General features: G+C 34.0%; 1 protein-coding gene across 1 annotated transcript in view; it reads left to right on the top strand.

The window, feature by feature from the left end:
- The first annotated feature begins 1680 nt into the window (after positions 1–1680).
- Positions 1681–13767, top strand: part of SERPINB7 (serpin family B member 7) — a 34888-nt gene continuing 22801 nt past the window's right edge. The window contains exon 1 of the mRNA XM_074201235.1: positions 1681–1781. The gene's annotated coding sequence lies outside the window, so the exon portion shown is untranslated. The remainder of the gene's footprint in view (positions 1782–13767) is intronic.

Raw genomic sequence — 13767 nt, forward strand, 5'->3', positions numbered from 1 at the left:
CATAAATTTGTAGTGAACCAAGTTGATATGGATTTGTGACTAGGATTAGAGGATAAAGGATTCAAGGAAATCTGGTAGTGTATGTTTGAATTGATCAATCTTAGGATCACATCTTTAAAGCAGGAAGAAATGTCATCAGAGGAAGAGCATTGGGGTGGGAGAGCAGGGAATGAGGGGCACAGTGAGGATGAAGATTTAGGAGGAGTCAAGCATCAAGAATGAATGAAAGACAGTGTTAGATTATAGTCATACAAAGGTCCTATTTCTTTTTTCAAGACATGTAGCAACATAGAAAAGGGTAGATAAACACCAAGAAAGGGATTTGAGGAATCTTGCGAGGGAGAAAAAGGAGCTCATGATTTATGGACTAATGTCACTATTTTGTAACTCTCTTTGCAATTCTTTTGAGAACTTTTTGCTCATATCTTTTTGTGACAATTTATGGACTAAATTTTCCCATTATTTATGAGACAAGGTCATCTTTTGAGAAAGAGGGTATAAAACGGCATGCGAGACTTTAGGGGAGAGAGAGGAATGTTCTAAAAAGTCCTAAATACATCATGATAGGGAATCAATCTGAAAAAAAATAAGACAAATGCAACAGTGCAAGTCCTCCAGATGAATGAATGAATGAATGGAAAAAAATGAATGAAAATATCTGTAAAGAACTTATTATATGCCAAACACTGTGCTAAATGCTGAGAATGCAAATTTAAAAATGGTGACAGTCAATTATCTCAAATAGTTTATAATGTAATAGAGGGATACAACATAGAGGTTTCAGCTACAAGTGTGAAAGAAAGGCACAACAGCAAAGTCCATGTAAATAGATTCTCTTTAAAATCATTTCCATTTATAAAGTTTCTCTGTATCAAATACATATGTAAATGCATATGTCTATATTTGTTTATATAGAAAGCATAAATAAATATATACACATATGTATATACTTCCCAGATGAGGGTAATATGAAATAGTAGTGGACCTAGTCAGCACAACCCTGTGATTTTCTCAAGTCATCTTCAGTAATTTAGGAGTAAAAGTAGAGGAGAATTTTGAGATGACTCATTATTGAGGATTAGCAGAAAGTGCATCAGTGTCAAGGGGGATAAAGATTCAAGGATGGAGGACAGTGCTTAGCATAGGTAATAAAAGATTAGGACAAAAGATTAGGACTGTGAATGGAGAGAGTGAGACTAGAGCAGGGGTAATAGATTGGGAGCAATAGGAAGAATAGAGGGAGAAGAAGTGGAAGAGAGGATCAAGAATCATTTTAGGAGTGAGGCAGAGGGAGAGAGAAAGACAAGAGATTATGATCAGAGAAGGGAATTTCAAAGTTCAAGGTGGATCTTGAGGTGTAACCAACCATGTGGGTGGCTGAGACAGAGTGAAGATGTAGGTCATGGGATTTGAGGAGGTTGAGGAATCGGGAATCCAGGGTGTTGGAAGGGGCATCAACATCCGGAAGTTAACATTAATGGAGTAGAGAAGAAAACAGAAAGATTGTTATTCTATCTCTAAAAAGTTTTTTATTTTTTTTACCATAAAAGATAACTAGACTGGGATTGTAGATCTCACTTATACTCTAACAAATAGCTTGCAATATACTATACAAAGAACATAGAGATAATTTCATTTTAATTACATTACTCTATTTCATACTATAATCAGAAACTGGAAAAGTGAGTGTCTGAGTCAGAGGCTTTATATTTGAGGGTAATGCAAAGAACACTTTCAGACTCACCCAGCCAGCTGCTAACTTCCTCTATGAAGACAATAAGGTAAATATTTTTGGAGTCTATAACCGGACGCCTAGAATTTTGCTGCTCCCCTCTCCCTTACAGAAAATAGTTACTTGGAGAGTGGTTAAAAAGTCCTCATGATTTCTTGTCTATATATATAATGATCTCAGCTCTTTTCTTAGAATATTAAATTTGTGGGACCCAGTTCTCAGCCCCTTCTTACTGAGGAACTTCTCTTTGAGGAGTTACATCTGGAGTTAGCAAGAGAGTTGCATGTATAAGAGATGGATATGGGAAGAAGTCTGTGATGGAGGGCATTAAAGTTCAATTGACTGTTCAAATATTAAGTAATATATTTGGATGCTTTGATTTATAAGCAGTATTTGGTAGAAAAATGTATGACATTAGCTTTTGCAACTATTGGTTTCTGTGTATAGCATTCTTTGAGGCAGCATAATTTTGTGATTATATTTGAATTTTATCATAATGAAATTAACCCCAAATTTTATTAAAATTCCATCTTAGTGATAAATTAAAAATGAAACTAGATATTTTTCTGTTCTTAAACCAACTTTGAAGAAGGAATGGAAAAATAAAAACCACCAAAACAGTTACTTATGATAGAATGGCTATTTTACTATTTACAGGTTTAAGATTTTTTTAAAAAATGAGCATTTCAACATATGCTTAGTGATCTTTTGATCTTTAACCTCTTTAAATAAGATGACATTTTTTATGAATTAAGAGAAATTACAATAAATAAAAAAATTATAATTAGATTTGATTAAGATTTTCAGCAATTTTTAAGTCTCATTTTCTATTAAAGTGGTGCCATTGAATGCAGGGAAAAGATTTTAATTTAATATTCTTTTTCATTTACATTTACCTAATATCTTATGGTTTGTCATATGGACATGAACTGTTCTGGTTTTAAGGAAAGTTACTTTTTAGATTGGCATAATTAGGAGATTAAAATTAATTTCTAATTGATATTTTTTATCTTCGCATCATCTTCATTTCTGAATATTCCTTCCTTCTTCCCAGATAGCCATCTTTTATGATAAAAAATAAAAGAGAGCAGAGAAAGCAGTTTATCACAAATAATTAATGCATCAACTGATTCTGACAGTATATGTGGTGTGTGTCTTTCTTCTGCAAAGAAGGGAAGTACCTTTTCCCTTCTCTAGAGTTAAACCTTCTCATAATATCTTCACAGCACTCAATTGTGTTGCCCTCTTTCCATTAACACTGCTATGTGCATATTGGTTTCTGTTATGCTTTTGTCACTATGTATCACTTCACCGAATTCTTTCTATGCTTTGAATTCTTAATATACATAATTTCTTCCAGTGTAGCATTATTTCAGTATCTTAATTTGTCAAGCCCTTCCTTAATCAATAGGCATCTAATTTGTTGCTAGGGTTTTGTTTTGTTTTGGTTTTTTTCCTATTGGTATTTTAATGCAGAAGAACCTTTTCTCTTTCTTTCTTCATCTTTCTTTCTCCCTTCCTTTCCTCCTCCCTTCTTTCCCTTATTTCTATTTTCTTTCTTTTCTTTTTATCTTTCATTGTTTCTTTTAATCTTTGTGTGTGCTTCTTTCTTTGTGTGTTTGTTCCTTCTTACCTTCCTATTTTTCCTCTCTTCTCTTCTTTCTCTTCAGCAAAAATGCCTAAAGTTGGGATGACTGGTTAAAAGGCATAAACTTTTTATTCAATTAAAAAAAAACTTAATTCCAAATTACTTTCTAGAATGTTTGTACCAATTTGTAGCTCTCTCTTTACAATTCTTTTGAGAACTTTTTGTTCATATCTTTTATCAAGAGACTGCTATTTTTTTCAAGGAGAGCAAAATATATATAGAAAGAGGTAGAAATTATCTCTGTCTATAGTAAATACTACAGTTGTTAACCCCAAACCCTGAATGTTGTTTATAGACCTTGGCCTCTCTAAATCTGAGATGGTCAGATCCAATTGATTTTTGATTTCATGTCTATTTTTTAACTCTCCATCTTCTGTAGGATCAGAGAAATGTGAATATTTCAATAACTTGATGAAGGAATAAAAGTGCTTTCTAAATCTTAAAAAATTCAAACTATTGTTGTTATTACTCATTATTATTCAAATAAAGAATTTATATATGTAGCATGACATTATAATATTATAAAGGAAATAGAAAATTAAGGTATAAAAGCAATATTTCACTTTTTTTGCTTTCTTGAGATAGTCATATTCTGAGATAACTATGGCATCCTTGTCTCTATTGACTGTAATAATATTTCCCCTTCCTATTGTTTTTGTTCAGTTGTGTCCAAGTCTTCATGACCCAATTTAGGACTTTCCATTTGCAAAGTTAGTGGAATGGCTTTGCCATTTTCTTCTCCAGTTCATTTTATAGATGAGGGACTGTGGAAAACAGGATTTAATGACTTGTTAAGTATCACACAGTATCAAAGACCATATTTTATTTAGGAAAATGAATCTTCCTTACATCAGGCCCAGTTCCCTAGGCTATTCATTACCTACCTGCCCATTCCATTCCTATCCCTATTCAAACTCTTCAAGAATTTATAGTCATTGCAGTGAGGAGGTAAAAAAAATCAGAATTTTGAGGCCAAAACTTTTTTTTACCCCTATGTTACCTATCAGGAAGGAGCATGAAACATTTGTGTTTCAGTCTTAGACACAGTCGCCCCTTTCTCCAAGGTGCTTAATAACTGCCACAAAATTTTACTCCAAAGTTTCATTGTAATGTGGATCTTGCCTTGGGTTCTCAAAGGCTATGCCAATGAAGCTCATTCTTGGCACTGACTACTAAACTGGAAAGCCAGGCATTGTTCTGGTGAGTGGAGCCAAAATCAAATAGAAATGGGAGACAACAAACTACATAAAAATCCCTATTTCTACATATTAACTTAGTTCTAAAATATAAAATTATCAACATTTTGCTTTATTTTGTTAAATGTTTTCCAATGACATTTTTAGTTTGGTTCAGGTCTCACTTGGAAATGTCGTGGGCTACATGCTGCCCACAGTTTACTTCTGGGACACCTGGACTAGCAATAGACAAGGACAAAATGATAATCAACTTCATGTCTATTGAGTAGTGTGGCTAAATTTGGAAAACCTTAACACCAGAAAATTGATCAACTTGTGATTTTTTTCTTTTATACACCACATTGTCTACCAAGTTGGAGAGAGAAGACATTCAGTCTTCCATTCCTCCCTTCCTCTATCACCTTGCTGATGAAGAAACAGTAGAAATAGATATTAGTTACTTCTCAAAGTTACATAGGTAATAAATGGCTGAACTAGTAAGGGTCCTCTAAATTCACATCCCCTATTTCACTGACTGTCTCCTTGGTTGAGGCAGTATTCATATGAATGAAATATTGGGCCTCAATGTATATTGACTTGTTAGGAGAAAAAATATGCAGTTTTAATTCATTTTACGTTTAATGAATCTACTCTAGGGAGATAAGAAAAATGATTTAAAACTATATGTCATTCTAGTAATATTTATAAAGTCTAAATGGACATGATTATATAGGAATTGTGTAGGAAATAACAGATGGTAGAATGGATACAGCACTATCTCTAAGTTCAAATATAGTCTCAGATATTTAAAAGCTTTGTATCCCTGAATAAATCACTTCTTTCCTCAATTTTCTCATCTATAAAAAATGATAATAATCATAATAGCACTTACCCCTCATAGTTTTGAGTATAGAAATGAGATTTTTGCAAAGTGCTTTGTAAATTTTAAGATTATATATAAATACTATTATCAGTGGTAACTGTGGTGGAAGTATTTGAGTATATAGTATTATTTGGTACTATATATACCTATAGCTATTGAATAATACTTGCTCATCTAATATTGAATTCTTAATCTGGTGGAGCAATGTGTTTCTTAATCTGGTGGAACAATGTGGTTCCACCATTACCTTCCCTGTCCCCTTTAATTGTACCTAAATATATATACATATATATTTGTTTGTAATTTGTAATCAGTTATGGTTTTGCATCTTATGCAGTTCATTTCGTCATGATGAGGAAGATTTCCTGGAATGCCTCAAGGATGAATAATAGCCTGAGAAATTAGATTCAGAAGGTGTAAAGAATACTGATTTTTTTTCACTGAAAGGAGAGGGTCAAATTAATTTTTAAGAATGAAGAATGAGACCTAGATCCCAGGATCATGAATACTTTATTAGTTTTAATCTAGTGCTTCTATGAATAAAACAATGGAAAATCATCTTGAATATTAACTTCAAGAATTTAGATTTGATATGATACTGCTAATAATGAGGACTCATATGTTGAAGAATTTTACTGAAGTTGATATATTCATTGCTCTGGAAACATAAAATAAGAAGTGTCTTTCTGTCTATGTGTGTGTGTGTGTGTGTGTGTGTGTGTGTGTGTATGACCTAGATTCTTATTTGAGAATTATTCCTTCTTGAAGGAAAAGTAATGTATGGACCTTAGAAATGTGAATCCCATCATTTCAGAACCAAGAGGTAATATTACTTTTATATGTTGTGTCTTTTCATAATTCAGACCAAGTATGGAATATTGTGCCCAATTCTATTCCTACAATGCCTTTCACATTCATCATTTTTCTATTATCTATTGCAACCAACCTTGAATTCCCATCTTCTTGTATATTGTCTCCTAAAAGGTTTTCCCACTGAATAATCTTCCCACTCCTATAGGAGTTATCATTAATTTAGAATTGAAATGGTTCTTAATAGTCCAAATCCCTTATATCATGGATAAGGAATGAGTTAAGACCCACAGTTTTCTGACTACTAACAATAATTGACTAGAGTTAATAATCATATAACATTGACAGGTTAATCTTTTTCATCATAGATCTGGTTATATACTCCTTCATTCAAAAATATTTATTGGTATTTGCCAAGCAAAGTTGAAACTCTTTTCCTTGACCTTCAAGGTCATTCACAATTTAGCATTTTTCTAATTTTTATCAGACTTAAGTAAAAAATTGCTTCCTTTCATAGGATTTATAAATTAAATGGGTTGATTTTCATCTTTCAAGTATTCCTTATGCTATTTTCTTTCTCTTGAGTGTCTTAATATTTCTCAAAATTCACCCCAAATTCTTTTCCCAGAAAAGTCTAAAAATCTTTTCCTCTTCAAATCTCTTAAATCATTTTCTGAATTCTTCACTCATGCATTAGAGTTACGTTTATGTTTTATGGTCCATTTATACTTTATAGTAATCTTCATAACAGTGTTGTGCATATAGTAGGTGCTAAATGAATATTGGTGTAGAATTAAATTTTCTCTGCCATATCTTAAGAATGATACTCATGAATACTTTTGAACAACAATCCACAAGACCAATGCAGTCTTGGATTTTATTCTGAGGGGCAAAGTTTCCAGGAATAAGAAGTTTCCACTGTATTCTGCCCTGACTAGAGCACATCTAGACAATATCTTTTTCAGAACTAGACACTACAGTTTAGAAAGGGCATAGATAAATTGGTGAATGTCCAAAATTAGGCATTGCTAAGAGTCTTACATTCATGGCCTAAAAGGATTAGTTAAGAAAACATGTTTAGCATGGAAAAGAAAAGATTCAAGTGAGACATAATAACTGACTTCAAGGATGTGAGTATTCTCTAGCGAAAGGGAAATTAGACTTATTTTGTTTGACTTCCCCCAAGAAGGTAGATCTAGGAGAAATGGAAATTACAAAGTAGCATTGTGGGCTTGATATGAGAAATTTTTTTTCCTAAGAATTAGTCTTGGGCAGCTAGGTGGTACAGTGGATAGAGCACCACCCTGGAGTCAGGAGTACCTGAGTTCAAATCTGGCCTCAGACACTTAATAATTACCTAGGTGTGTGGCCTTGGGCAAGCCACTTAATCTCACAGCCTAGCAAAAACAAAACAAACAAAAAAAGAATTAGTCTTAATTTTTAGTGTGGGCTTGGTATTGACCCTACCCCTTGAATGTCTTTGATAGGGATGAATTATCCACCCCCTCTGTACCCAAACTTTACTCTCTCTCTTCACTTCCCTTCCCATTTCCTTTCCTTTCCTTTTACACTCACTTCTTTTTCCTGGACTCTGAGGGGTTTCATCCCCTCAAATCATAGGTAACATGACATACTGAGGTAGACCAAGTTCTGAGTGGGTTCCGCCTTTCACTTCAGGATGTAGGTGGCAGAAAAGGAGAAAACAGTCCAGATTTTATTTTCCCCAAGTAAGCTCTTCATGAAGCAAAAGATCATTATTATTTTTTACATATTTAATAATTTCTAACAGTAAAAGTGTTCCTCTAATCAACCTTTTCAAACAGCAGAAATTTCCTCCAAGTAGCCATTGCAAAGTGTGGCTTCAGATACTGTTTAGTCTTCGTTAGATTTGGATTGAAGAATTACTTTTGTCTTCTGCTATTCTACTTCTTCCTTCACTATTGTCTCCTCTGACTCCTGGCTCAAATTAGGCTTTTCTGGAAGGAAGTAACCCATGTCTCTTAGGGAAAGAAAACAAAATTTCCACATCTGTCAGATACTGCATAGATGCTATAAGATTTTCTTATAATCATTAGAAAACTATAGCGAATATAGCTTTCAGTCTCAAAATATTTACAATGTGACAGTGATAATGATTAAACCTGCAATTTTATTGTTACAGAAAATTCTTGATGAGAGGACCCCCCACCCCCATCTCTACCAATCTAAGCAGGCAATTCTTGCCAAATTAGTTTTATTTAGTTAACTGGAGTACTGAGAAGTTAGGGGACTTGCTGAGTCATACAGACAGTATCTATCAGAAGAGACACTTGAACCTAGGACTTTTTGTTCTCTATCTCCTGACTCTCTCTCTCTCTCTCTCTCTCTCTCTCTCTCTCTCTCTCTCTCTCTCTCTCTCTCTCTCTCTCTCTCTCTTTATATATATATATATATATATATGTATATGTATATATATAAAACCTATATCCCCATGTTTAGAATGTTCTCCCCCTGCATCTCCTTTCTAGCTTCCCTTCAATCTCATCTAAAGTCCCACTTTTTGTTTAAAAGGAAAAAAAGAACATTTTTGATATTCTTCAATGTTATTGCCTTCCCTCTGTGATGATTTCCAATTTATAGATAAAATATAGATAATTGTTTGCTTGTTTATATTACATTTACATATAATTACACATAATTGTTTATATAATTGTTTTCATTGTGCTATGAGTTTCCTGAGCCCAGGGACCATGTTTTTGTCCTTTTTTGTGTAATATTGCACATAGTACATAGGAGGCACTTAATAAATACTAGATAACCTGACTTGATTTGACTTTCTGACTTAAAACTCACTTCTCTAACCCCTTCCATATGCTGCCTCTATAACAGATTTATGTAAATTCAGATATGGCAGAAATACAGGGGTGTCAATTCAATTATTTTTGCCTTCAGTAATTTTTTTTTTGTGAGAAGCTATTTTTTTTTTTTCTGAGGAGATGCCTTTTCTCATATCCTCTGGATGGTCTATAACTCTTCCCAAAGAGAGAGAGGCTACTTCCCACCCCATCCAACGCCCTTTGATCTGTTTCTTTCAACAAACAGAACTTTATAAAATCTATATCATTCCTTAATTATGCCCTCTAGTACTACAGACCTGAAGAAGGAAAAAATGATGCATCTGGATCCTCATTTGTAGGACTAATACCTATTCCTATTGAGTCTTTAAAAATATTTCAGATATGAGATTAAGAATCGCAAAATATTTCTTATCATTTTGCTTAAATTTTATTTTGATATTATTTAGTTCATACTACCTTTGAGAGGTACAAATTTTTGAAAATAAACAACTTAGCCTTGAATTTAAGGCAGCCCAAACTGGAATTACAAGGATTACTGACCCAGAGTCCAAACTATGGATGGAATGGGGTGTACTTATAAAGAAACTCTTCACAATTGCCCTGAAAGATTTCATCATAGCATTGAGGTCTTTCTATTGTTCAGAAATTGCAAGCACTATTAGTAATAATTGCATGATCTTATGTTGATCAGAACATTTTAGAGTATGTCATTTAATTAATTTATATGCCTTATTTTATACCTCAGATTCTAAAAATAGTGATGGGTAGAGGACAGGTAAGAAAAATTGCAGGAAAATCAAGTAACAAAAGGTTATTTTATAAATGGAGTGAAACTATTTAAGTGTATATTTCTAAAAAGGCAATATAAATTTTAATAAACTCTATTCAATAAAATTAAAATAAAATTTTAATATATTTCACCACTTATACTTGGAGTAGCCAGCCAATAAGTTCAGTATGTAAGAATGGAATTGCTGTGACAATGGGGTGAGTCAGGGAAGTAATTTGAAAAGCATTAGATGAGGAAAGATGCAAATGGTGCAGTGGATAGAGGGTTAGGAAGTCAAGAGTCAGAGTCAGGAAGACCTGAGTTCAAATTTGACCTTGGATTTTACTAGGCATTTTAAGTTGTGACCCTGGGAAAGTTACTTAACATGTGTCTGCCTTGTTTTTCTCAACTATTTATTATAATAATTATATTATAATAATAGCACCCATTTCCTAGGATTGTTGTGAGAAAAGAATAAGATCTTTGTAAAGTACTTGACATGATGCCTAGCACATGATGATAATGTTGATGTAAGTCCTTCATTCTCGAAGAAGACTATGGTATCAGGGAGATTAGGCCATGGCAAACATGTGAATTAGCTTTGAGTGAAGTGGTATTGTGCTGAGTCAACAATTTCACTTTCTCTTCTGGAGTCATTTGGATTCATTGGTCAGATCTGAATCAGGTTGACTGGAGATGGCTCTGGATGCAAGGCAATCAGAGTTAAGTGACTTTCCTAAGGTCACACAGTTACTGTCAAGTGTCTGAGGTCAAATTTGAACTCAGGTCCTTCTGACTCCAGTACTGGTCCTCTCTCCAATGCACTACCTAGCTGCCCAATTAGCTGCCTAGTACATAGTAGGCACTTAAGAAATGCTTATATTCTTTATTGGAGAAAGAGATAGGGATTTGGCTATAGAAGATCCAGAAGAATTTCATTTACAGAGTCTAAAAGAAAACAGACTATATATAACCTAGATGTTGAACTCATGAACATTTCAATGGATCTGAGATTTCCCATTTGTCTAGATTGTGACCATCTATGTTTTCTTATGCACCATGGTCTCTCAACAACTCTCCACCAACTATCCATCCAAAATCCTGAAATGTCTCTTGCAGGTCTTTTCATATTTTGTAGTTAGCCATGGACTGTCCATCTATGATAATCACTATTCTTCTCTTCAACCACAAGAATCAATAGGGCCCATATTCATCTTGGAGTTTGAGCTTTCTATATGTTGAACTAAAGTATTAGAAGGTATGCCAGGTTCTCTAGGACTATTAGAGAGTGGATAATCTTTGCTCTCTCAGCTCTACTTCCACCAGGATGACTGAAATGTCTTTCCAGTATAAGGGTTATAGCCAGAAAAAACTGATCTAATTATAAAAACACAGTCTTAGAGTTGGACAGGACCTCAGAAATCATATCATCAACTACCTAAATGGTCATATGAGGAAACTGAAGCCCAAGGTGATTAAATGATTTGCTATAAGTCACACAAATAGTAGTGTCAGTGTCAGGATTTGAGCACTGCTCTACTGACTCCCAAGCTATTACTCTTTCCTCTGACTGGTCAGATGAAGAGAAAAATTCTTAATATCTCGAATGCTCCAATGAGCTCTTTTCTCTCTATATATTTGCCTTTGTATGAATCACATCTTCCTTGGCTGCTGTGAGTCATTATTTTCACTTGCATACTCTTGGTCCTCATCAGGAAGTCAAAGAACCAGCACTCTGCAGAGGGCCAATAGTTAAAGAGTGAGAGGGGCATCATATCAAGAAATGATAACCATGACTCCATATTTGTAAGCTTGTCATTAGAAATTTGCTACAGACTGCTTGTTATTGCATAAATCTCACCATTACTCTTGGGGTCAACCACAGACTTGAATCACCAGAGAATGTGCTATAAGACCCTCAACTATATAACATTGCTACAAGAATATTTATTTTAAAAGGATGGGACTTCACAGTTAGGTGAATCTGTGCAAGGCAAATCATCACCTAATGTGTTCAAGGTAAATGCTGAGAATACATAGAGAGATAAAAACAGGGAACATTGTCCCTGATCTTATGGAAGTCACAATTTAATGCAAAAATTGTACATATAAATTGTATATGTTTCGCTATATGGATATATAAAATATATTTATACATGTGGATATATATGCAGTTACATATATCTGAGCATATATGTATGAATACATTCTGTGCATAAATAGCTTGCATATATACACAATATGCAAGCATGTCTACATATGTATCTATAATATTTATCTCTCTATATATACATCTACACACATATATATATATATATATATATATATATATATATATATATATATATATATTCTTCTATACATCATAAATGGAAGCTAATTTCAGAGGAAAGGTCCTAGGGGAAAAAGTAGGATATGAGTTGAGTCTTGAAGGAAGGCGGGCAAACCAGGAAGAGGAGTTTGAAGAAGAGAACAGTCTTGATGGAGGACAGTTAGTGAATAGTCCTGGAATTAGGAGATGGAGAGTCATGTGTAGGGAACAGCAAGGAGGCAACTGTCTCTGGATCTTAACTCACATAGAGGAGAATAAAATGTAAGAAAACTGGAATGGTAGGAAGGGACAAGATTGTGATGGGCTTTAAAACTCAAACAGAATTTTATATTTGATCCTGGAGGTCATAAGGAGCCACTCTAATGTATTAATTGGGGGGCAGCTAGATAGCACAGTGGATAGAGCACTGGCTCTGGTGTCAGGAGGACCTGAGTTCAAATTCAAACTCAGACACTTAATAATTGCCTAGCTGTGTGACTTTGAGCAAGTCACTTAACCTTATTTAAAAATAAAATTTAAAAATATACTAATGTCTTAAGTTGGAGTGATCATAAAATGACTGGAGCTGTACTTTAGGAAAAAATCACTTTGGCAACTGAATGAAGGCTAGGTTGGAGTGGGTGAGAGACTAGAAGAAAGAAAACAAGTCTATTGAGATTGTCTAGCTAAGGTGATCAGCACAGTACTTTGTGAGTAGAGAAAAGGGGGACATTAACAAGAGATTTAGTTCCCTTGAAAAAACTTGGGATCATTCAAAACAGTTTCCCAGATGTGATCAGGTCATCACACTTTCTTCTATTCTGTGTCCAGTTCATTGTTCATCTATAAAACTTATACTAGATATGTTCTGACTGTTCATCAACAGGTCAATAATGTATCAGTTTCCTCCTATATAAAAAGGGAATAATAATAGTGCCTAATTCTCAGGGTTGTTGTAAGACTTGAAGGAGATCATATTAGTAATGCATTTTGCAAACCTTAGAATTTTATATAAATATTAGTGATGGTGATGATGACGATGTTGAAGACTTATAAGTATTTTGTCTACCAGTGTAGATCATAACCTCTTCAAATTCTGTTATGCTAATCCCACTTAGAGGATCTACCTATTTAAAGATTTTCCTTTGTTTTTTAATGGATTCTCATTTAGCCCTCAGGTTGTTAATCTGTTACTCCTTACCTTTTTTTTTTTTTAAGATTGGGGTCATCCTACCTAGCTAGATTGGACATGAAGAGGTTACTAATAAGCCCAATCCTACTACTGAATGAAAGAGGAACTCTGACCTGGGCTAGTTTCCTCTCCCTTTGAAGTCTAATGGTTCCTAAATCTTGGGGGCTCATCATTTGAATGTTGAACTTACTGTGGACATCTAATCAACATGGTCTACTGCAGCTCAGAACTCTGGAGCTCAAGAGATCTGCTGGCCTCTGTTTCTTTAGTAGCAGTTATTATAACTAGGAGTTAAGCTGTTCAGCGTATCCCTCATTCATGTTTCATTGTTTTCTTATTTTATTAGGACTAATAATAATTGATTTTTATATAGGTTTTCAGAGTTTCATATATATGTGTATATACATATA

Source organism: Macrotis lagotis, chromosome X, assembly GCF_037893015.1.
Source record: "Macrotis lagotis isolate mMagLag1 chromosome X, bilby.v1.9.chrom.fasta, whole genome shotgun sequence".
Classification (NCBI taxonomy): Eukaryota; Metazoa; Chordata; class Mammalia; order Peramelemorphia; family Peramelidae; genus Macrotis; species Macrotis lagotis.